The following is a 10000-nucleotide window of genomic DNA, read 5'->3' on the forward strand; positions in this document are numbered from 1 at the left end:
ATTTTTTCCACAAAAACGAGCACGTGAACGCCAATTTTCGTCTGTACGATTCTTATGCAGTTTTAGATTCTCTACACGGTCCAATGATCGTTTTATTTTTTTGTCGAATTTTGAGAATTTTTTTTTTTTTTTCTCGAAAACGAGCTCGACGACCTGCACTTTTGACGACGCCATCGTGTTCCCCGGATTTTTTCCTGCAAGATAGGGTGGCGATTTTTTGTCCTACGACGATTTTTGACGCCGGAGCGGTGTTTCGGAGCAGAGCGGACTTAGAAACTTTCGCGCGTCGACCGCCGGAGCGATCGCTCCAGGCTGTTTTTCGTCAATAACTCGAAAACGAGCACGGTAACGCTCATTTTCGCCCGTACGATACTTGTACCGTTTACCGTTGGCTACCTGGTAGATGGTTTTTTTTTTTTTTATCTCGAAGTTTGAGAGCTTTTTTAATTTTTTCAACAAAAACGAGCACGTGAACGCCAATTTTCGTCTATACGATTCTTATGCAGTTTTATATTCTCTACACGGTCCAGTGATCGTTTTATTTTTTTGTCGAATTTTGAGAATTTTTTTTTTTTTTTCTCGAAAACGAGCTCGACGACCTGCACTTTTGACGACGCCATCGTGTTCCCCGGATTTTTTCCTGCAAGATAGGGTGGCGATTTTTTGTCCTACGACGATTTTTGACGCCGGAGCGATGATTCGGAGCAGAGCGGACTTAGAAACTTTCGCGCGTCGACCGCCGGACCGATCGCTCCAGGCTGTTTTTCGTCAATAACTCGAAAACGAGCACGGTAACGCTCGTTTTCGCCCGTACGATACTTGTACCGTTTACCGTTGGCTACCTGGTAGACGGTTTTTTTTTTTTTTATCTCGAAGTTTGAGAGCTTTTTTAATTTTTTCCACAAAAACGAGCACGTGAACGCCAATTTTCGTCTATACGATTCTTATGCAGTTTTATATTGTCTACACGGTCCACTGATCGTTTTATTTTTTTGTCGAATTTTGAGAATTTTTTTTTTTTTTTCTCGAAAACGAGCTCGACGACCTGCACTTTTGACGACGCCATCGTGTTCCCCGGATTTTTTTCCTGCAAGATAGCGTGTCTATTTTTTGTCCTACGACGATTTTTGACGCCGGAGCGGTGTTTCGGAGCAGAGCGGACTTAGAAACTTTAGCGCGTCGACCGCCGGAGCGATCGCTCCAGGCTGTTTTTCGTCAATAACTCGAAAACGAGCACGGTAACGCTCATTTTCGCCCGTACGATACTTGTACCGTTTACCGTTGGCTACCTGGTAGATGGTTCTTTTTTTTTTTATCTCGAAGTTTGAGAGCTTTTTTAATTTTTTCCACAAAAACGAGCACGTGAACGCCAATTTTCGTCTATACGATTCTTATGCAGTTTTATATTCTCTACACGGTCCACTGTTCGTTTTATTTTTTTGTCGAATTTTGAGAATTTTTTTTTTTTTTTTCGAAAACGAGCTCGACGACCTGCACTTTTGACGACGCCATCGTGTTCCCCGGATTTTTTCCTGCAAGATAGGGTGGCGATTTTTTGTCCTACGACGATTTTTGACGCCGGAGCGATGATTCGGAGCAGAGCGGACTTAGAAACTTTCGCGCGTCGACCGCCGGACCGATCGCTCCAGGCTGTTTTTCGTCAATAACTCGAAAACGAGCACGGTAACGCTCGTTTTCGCCCGTACGATACTTGTACCGTTTACCGTTGGCTACCTGGCAGATGGTTTGTTTTTTTTTTATCTCGAATTTTGAGAGCTTTTTTAACTTTTTTCTCAAAAACGAGCACGTGAACGCCAATTTTGGTCTATACGATTCTTATGCAGTTTTAGATTCTCTACACGGTCCACTGATCGTTTTATTTTTTTGTCGAGTTTTGAGAATTTTTTTTTTTTTTTCTCGAAAACTAGCTCGACGACCTGCACTTTTGACGACGCCATCGTGTTCCCCGGATTTTTTCCTGCAAGATAGGCTGGCGATTTTTTGTCCTACTCCCATATTCGTGTCTTTTTGCTTAACGAAATCTTTTATATACTAATAACTTTTTAATAAAAAAACGTGCGACGGCAAAATCCGTCTTAGAGTCACTGGGGTGGTGACATGACAAAATATGTTAAGATCAGCCGCCCCTATGCGTAAAGTATGTCGTTTTTCCATTTTTTCACCCCGGAGCGACACCAACATTGTGTTGCAATTTTAAACCGCGCGGTTAAACGGCGGGCCAAACAGTCGCTGGTTTATGCAACAACAACCATCAAACTAGTAGGAGAATACACGCCCGTGATAGTATAGGAGATTCCCACTGTCCCTATCTTTTTTTTTATCTCGGACATATATATACCGGCTTATCGTCAATAACTCGAAAACCAGCACGTTAAGGCCAATTTTGGTCTATACGATTCTTATGCAGTTTTAGATTCTCTACACGGTCCAATGATCGTTTTATTTTTTTGTCGAATTTTGAGAATTTTTTTTTTTTTTTCTCGAAAACGAGCTCGACGACCTGCACTTTTGACGACGCCATCGTGTTCCCCGGATATTTTCCTGCAAGATAGCGTGTCTATTTTTTGTCCTACGACGATTTTTGACGCCGGAGCGGTGTTTCGGAGCAGAGCGGACTTGAAAACTTTCGCGCGTCGACCGCCGGAGCGATCGCTCCAGGCTGTTTTTCGTCAATAACTCGAAAACGAGCACGGTAACGCTCATTTTCGCCCGTACGATACTTGTACCGTTTACCGTTGGCTACCTGGTAGATGGTTTTTTTTTTTTTTATCTCGAAGTTTGAGAGCTTTTTTAATTTTTTCCACAAAAACGAGCACGTGAACGCCAATTTTCGTCTATACGATTCTTATGCAGTTTTATATTCTCTACACGGTCCACTGATCGTTTTATTTTTTTGTCGAATTTTGAGAATTTTTTTTTTTTTTTCTCGAAAACGAGCTCGACGACCTGCACTTTTGACGACGCCATCGTGTTCCCCGGATTTTTTCCTGCAAGATAGCGTGTCTATTTTTTGTCCTACGACGATTTTTGACGCCGGAGCGATGATTCGGAGCAGAGCGGACTTAGAAACTTTCGCGCGTCGACCGCCGGACCGATCGCTCCAGGCTGTTTTTCGTCAATAACTCGAAAACGAGCACGGTAACGCTCGTTTTCGCCCGTACGATACTTGTACCGTTTACCGTTGGCTACCTGGTAGATGGTTTTTTTTTTTTTTATCTCGAAGTTTGAGAGCTTTTTTAATTTTTTCCACAAAAACGAGCACGTGAACGCCAATTTTCGTCTGTACGATTCTTATGCAGTTTTAGATTCTCTACACGGTCCAATGATCGTTTTATTTTTTTGTCGAATTTTGAGAATTTTTTTTTTTTTTTCTCGAAAACGAGCTCGACGACCTGCACTTTTGACGACGCCATCGTGTTCCCCGGATTTTTTCCTGCAAGATAGGGTGGCGATTTTTTGTCCTACGACGATTTTTGACGCCGGAGCGGTGTTTCGGAGCAGAGCGGACTTAGAAACTTTCGCGCGTCGACCGCCGGAGCGATCGCTCCAGGCTGTTTTTCGTCAATAACTCGAAAACGAGCACGGTAACGCTCATTTTCGCCCGTACGATACTTGTACCGTTTACCGTTGGCTACCTGGTAGATGGTTTTTTTTTTTTTTATCTCGAAGTTTGAGAGCTTTTTTAATTTTTTCAACAAAAACGAGCACGTGAACGCCAATTTTCGTCTATACGATTCTTATGCAGTTTTATATTCTCTACACGGTCCAGTGATCGTTTTATTTTTTTGTCGAATTTTGAGAATTTTTTTTTTTTTTCTCGAAAACGAGCTCGACGACCTGCACTTTTGACGACGCCATCGTGTTCCCCGGATTTTTTCCTGCAAGATAGGGTGGCGATTTTTTGTCCTACGACGATTTTTGACGCCGGAGCGATGATTCGGAGCAGAGCGGACTTAGAAACTTTCGCGCGTCGACCGCCGGACCGATCGCTCCAGGCTGTTTTTCGTCAATAACTCGAAAACGAGCACGGTAACGCTCGTTTTCGCCCGTACGATACTTGTACCGTTTACCGTTGGCTACCTGGTAGACGGTTTTTTTTTTTTTTATCTCGAAGTTTGAGAGCTTTTTTAATTTTTTCCACAAAAACGAGCACGTGAACGCCAATTTTCGTCTATACGATTCTTATGCAGTTTTATATTGTCTACACGGTCCACTGATCGTTTTATTTTTTTGTCGAATTTTGAGAATTTTTTTTTTTTTTTCTCGAAAACGAGCTCGACGACCTGCACTTTTGACGACGCCATCGTGTTCCCCGGATTTTTTCCTGCAAGATAGCGTGTCTATTTTTTGTCCTACGACGATTTTTGACGCCGGAGCGGTGTTTCGGAGCAGAGCGGACTTAGAAACTTTAGCGCGTCGACCGCCGGAGCGATCGCTCCAGGCTGTTTTTCGTCAATAACTCGAAAACGAGCACGGTAACGCTCATTTTCGCCCGTACGATACTTGTACCGTTTACCGTTGGCTACCTGGTAGATGGTTCTTTTTTTTTTTATCTCGAAGTTTGAGAGCTTTTTTAATTTTTTCCACAAAAACGAGCACGTGAACGCCAATTTTCGTCTATACGATTCTTATGCAGTTTTATATTCTCTACACGGTCCACTGTTCGTTTTATTTTTTTGTCGAATTTTGAGAATTTTTTTTTTTTTTTTCGAAAACGAGCTCGACGACCTGCACTTTTGACGACGCCATCGTGTTCCCCGGATTTTTTCCTGCAAGATAGGGTGGCGATTTTTTGTCCTACGACGATTTTTGACGCCGGAGCGATGATTCGGAGCAGAGCGGACTTAGAAACTTTCGCGCGTCGACCGCCGGACCGATCGCTCCAGGCTGTTTTTCGTCAATAACTCGAAAACGAGCACGGTAACGCTCGTTTTCGCCCGTACGATACTTGTACCGTTTACCGTTGGCTACCTGGCAGATGGTTTGTTTTTTTTTTATCTCGAATTTTGAGAGCTTTTTTAACTTTTTTCTCAAAAACGAGCACGTGAACGCCAATTTTGGTCTATACGATTCTTATGCAGTTTTAGATTCTCTACACGGTCCACTGATCGTTTTATTTTTTTGTCGAGTTTTGAGAATTTTTTTTTTTTTTTCTCGAAAACTAGCTCGACGACCTGCACTTTTGACGACGCCATCGTGTTCCCCGGATTTTTTCCTGCAAGATAGCGTGTCTATTTTTTGTCCTACGACGATTTTTGACGCCGGAGCGGTGTTTCGGAGCAGAGCGGACTTAGAAACTTTCGCGCGTCGACCGCCGGAGCGATCGCTCCAGGCTGTTTTTCGTCAATAACTCGAAAACGAGCACGGTAACGCTCATTTTCGCCCGTACGATACTTGTACCGTTTACCGTTGGCTACCTGGTAGACGGTTTTTTTTTTTTTTATCTCGAAGTTTGAGAGCTTTTTTAATTTTTTCCACAAAAACGAGCACGTGAACGCCAATTTTCGTCTATACGATTCTTATGCAGTTTTATATTGTCTACACGGTCCACTGATCGTTTTATTTTTTTGTCGAATTTTGAGAATTTTTTTTTTTTTTTCTCGAAAACGAGCTCGACGACCTGCACTTTTGACGACGCCATCGTGTTCCCCGGATTTTTTCCTGCAAGATAGCGTGTCTATTTTTTGTCCTACGACGATTTTTGACGCCGGAGCGGTGTTTCGGAGCAGAGCGGACTTAGAAACTTTAGCGCGTCGACCGCCGGAGCGATCGCTCCAGGCTGTTTTTCGTCAATAACTCGAAAACGAGCACGGTAACGCTCATTTTCGCCCGTACGATACTTGTACCGTTTACCGTTGGCTACCTGGTAGATGGTTCTTTTTTTTTTTATCTCGAAGTTTGAGAGCTTTTTTAATTTTTTCCACAAAAACGAGCACGTGAACGCCAATTTTCGTCTATACGATTCTTATGCAGTTTTATATTCTCTACACGGTCCACTGTTCGTTTTATTTTTTTGTCGAATTTTGAGAATTTTTTTTTTTTTTTTCGAAAACGAGCTCGACGACCTGCACTTTTGACGACGCCATCGTGTTCCCCGGATTTTTTCCTGCAAGATAGGGTGGCGATTTTTTGTCCTACGACGATTTTTGACGCCGGAGCGATGATTCGGAGCAGAGCGGACTTAGAAACTTTCGCGCGTCGACCGCCGGACCGATCGCTCCAGGCTGTTTTTCGTCAATAACTCGAAAACGAGCACGGTAACGCTCGTTTTCGCCCGTACGATACTTGTACCGTTTACCGTTGGCTACCTGGCAGATGGTTTGTTTTTTTTTTATCTCGAATTTTGAGAGCTTTTTTAACTTTTTTCTCAAAAACGAGCACGTGAACGCCAATTTTGGTCTATACGATTCTTATGCAGTTTTAGATTCTCTACACGGTCCACTGATCGTTTTATTTTTTTGTCGAGTTTTGAGAATTTTTTTTTTTTTTTCTCGAAAACTAGCTCGACGACCTGCACTTTTGACGACGCCATCGTGTTCCCCGGATTTTTTCCTGCAAGATAGCGTGTCTATTTTTTGTCCTACGACGATTTTTGACGCCGGAGCGGTGTTTCGGAGCAGAGCGGACTTAGAAACTTTCGCGCGTCGACCGCCGGAGCGATCGCTCCAGGCTGTTTTTCGTCAATAACTCGAAAACGAGCACGGTAACGCTCATTTTCGCCCGTACGATACTTGTACCGTTTACCGTTGGCTACCTGGTAGACGGTTTTTTTTTTTTTTATCTCGAAGTTTGAGAGCTTTTTTAATTTTTTCCACAAAAACGAGCACGTGAACGCCAATTTTCGTCTATACGATTCTTATGCAGTTTTATATTGTCTACACGGTCCACTGATCGTTTTATTTTTTTGTCGAATTTTGAGAATTTTTTTTTTTTTTTCTCGAAAACGAGCTCGACGACCTGCACTTTTGACGACGCCATCGTGTTCCCCGGATTTTTTCCTGCAAGATAGCGTGTCTATTTTTTGTCCTACGACGATTTTTGACGCCGGAGCGGTGGTTCGGAGCAGAGCGGACTTAGAAACTTTAGCGCGTCGACCGCCGGAGCGATCGCTCCAGGCTGTTTTTCGTCAATAACTCGAAAACGAGCACGGTAACGCTCATTTTCGCCCGTACGATACTTGTACCGTTTACCGTTGGCTACCTGGTAGATGGTTCTTTTTTTTTTTATCTCGAAGTTTGAGAGCTTTTTTAATTTTTTCCACAAAAACGAGCACGTGAACGCCAATTTTCGTCTATACGATTCTTATGCAGTTTTATATTCTCTACACGGTCCACTGTTCGTTTTATTTTTTTGTCGAATTTTGAGAATTTTTTTTTTTTTTTTCGAAAACGAGCTCGACGACCTGCACTTTTGACGACGCCATCGTGTTCCCCGGATTTTTTCCTGCAAGATAGGGTGGCGATTTTTTGTCCTACGACGATTTTTGACGCCGGAGCGATGATTCGGAGCAGAGCGGACTTAGAAACTTTCGCGCGTCGACCGCCGGACCGATCGCTCCAGGCTGTTTTTCGTCAATAACTCGAAAACGAGCACGGTAACGCTCGTTTTCGCCCGTACGATACTTGTACCGTTTACCGTTGGCTACCTGGCAGATGGTTTGTTTTTTTTTTATCTCGAATTTTGAGAGCTTTTTTAACTTTTTTCTCAAAAACGAGCACGTGAACGCCAATTTTGGTCTATACGATTCTTATGCAGTTTTAGATTCTCTACACGGTCCACTGATCGTTTTATTTTTTTGTCGAGTTTTGAGAATTTTTTTTTTTTTTTCTCGAAAACTAGCTCGACGACCTGCACTTTTGACGACGCCATCGTGTTCCCCGGATTTTTTCCTGCAAGATAGCGTGTCTATTTTTTGTCCTACGACGATTTTTGACGCCGGAGCGGTGTTTCGGAGCAGAGCGGACTTAGAAACTTTCGCGCGTCGACCGCCGGAGCGATCGCTCCAGGCTGTTTTTCGTCAATAACTCGAAAACGAGCACGGTAACGCTCATTTTCGCCCGTACGATACTTGTACCGTTTACCGTTGGCTACCTGGTAGATGGTTTTTTTTTTTTTTATCTCGAAGTTTGAGAGCTTTTTTAATTTTTTCCACAAAAACGAGCACGTGAACGCCAATTTTCGTCTATACGATTCTTATGCAGTTTTATATTCTCTACACGGTCCACTGATCGTTTTATTTTTTTGTCGAATTTTGAGAATTTTTTTTTTTTTTTCTCGAAAACGAGCTCGACGACCTGCACTTTTGACGACGCCATCGTGTTCCCCGGATTTTTTCCTGCAAGATAGCGTGTCGATTTTTTGTCCTAGCTCAATTATTAAGGAAGTTACGGTTTCTTGATTTTTCGGTATGTTCGAACTGGTCTTTTAGGCGGGCGCTCGGTCGCGCGGTGCTTTCGCATCGACCGACGTACCGATCGGCGGCGACGGTTTTTCGTCTATATCTCGAAAACTAGTACGCTAACACATATTTTGACCTATATGATATTTGTTCAGTGTAATTTTTTCTATCTGGTAGGCTGGTTTTTTTTTTTTTATCTCGAATTTTTTGAACGTTTTTGTTTTTTTCTCGAAAACTAGCGCGACGACCGATATTTTTAACTACGGTTTTGAATTCGTCTAATTTTTGCCTACAAGATAGCGTGTCGAGTTTTTGTTCTGCGACGATTTTGACCATTTTTTCATTTTTTTCTCGAAAACGAGCACGGCAATCTATATTTTTAACGACGGCATCGTGTTCCCCTGCTTTTTTCCTACAAGATAGCGTTTTTTTTTTTTGCCCTAGCTCAATTATTAAGGAAATTACAGGTGTTGGTTTTCGCTCTAAGTTATAACAGGCCGTTCGGGCGGGCGGTTGGGTCGCGCGGTTCCCCCCATAAGCGGCCGTGCGTAAGCCCGTGCGTCGCCGGCGTTCCGGCGGGCGCCTCGGTACCTATAAGAGAAGCGACGGTCCGGTCGAGTCGGTCGGGGCAGCGTCGAGCGTACGGCTATTCTTCGACCTCGGTTGAGAAGCAGTCGTCGCTCCTCGGGATTTCATCCTGACTGTTCTGTATCGTGCTCGTTCCAGACTTTCTCCACACTGCATTGCCACGAGTCGGTGTCTTTGACCGAATGGCTCTTGAAGTGGTATAAGCGTCTCGAGTGACGTTGGTGACTTGTATACGTTTAAAATATGTATACTCGTACTATCCGAGCATCAACTCTTCAGTCCGAGCGATTGAAAATTTTGTGAAAACCATAAACTGGCACTACACTCTACGGAGCGTAGCTTAAAAGGCAAAAATTGTATGGAACTACGGTTCGTACTCTGGAAAGTGAGCAAAGAATGAAATACAGGTGTCTGACCTCGACATAACAGTACGGCGCCGAATACGTGCTTTCTCGACCAGCACATACGCGCTTTCTCGTTTTTGTCCAGCATGAATGCTTAGTCTTCGGGCCTGGCAATACGTGCTTCCACGATCGATGCCCAGCGTGAATAAGTGCCCGAGATGTTCAGCATGAGCGCAGCTCTACGTACTTTGTCGTTGTGGGATACCATTATACAATAATGTTCTGTTGTGAAGTAAAATACGAAACGAGAGAGTTTGGTGGTGACTCTGTCGAGAAAAAGCAAATATAAACGAGAGAGTTGGTGGTTTCTCTGTCGAGAAAAAGCAAATATAAACGAGAGAGAGTTGGTGGTGACTCTGTCGAGAAAAAGCAAATATAAGAGAGTTAGTTGGTGGTGGCTCTGTCGAGAAAAAGCAAATATAAGAGAGTTAGTTGGTGGTCGCTCTCTCGAAAAATGAAATTAAATTAAATAAACGAGAGTTTGGGGAGCTCTCGGAAAAGTGAAAGAAACTAAACGAAGGAGAGGGTTTTTGGTGGTACCCTCTCTATACATATATAATATTATAACACAAGAGAGGAAGAGGTGGCT

The sequence above is a fragment of the Colletes latitarsis genome, unplaced genomic scaffold (assembly GCF_051014445.1).
Source record: "Colletes latitarsis isolate SP2378_abdomen unplaced genomic scaffold, iyColLati1 scaffold0142, whole genome shotgun sequence".
In the NCBI taxonomy this organism is placed as follows: domain Eukaryota; kingdom Metazoa; phylum Arthropoda; class Insecta; order Hymenoptera; family Colletidae; genus Colletes; species Colletes latitarsis.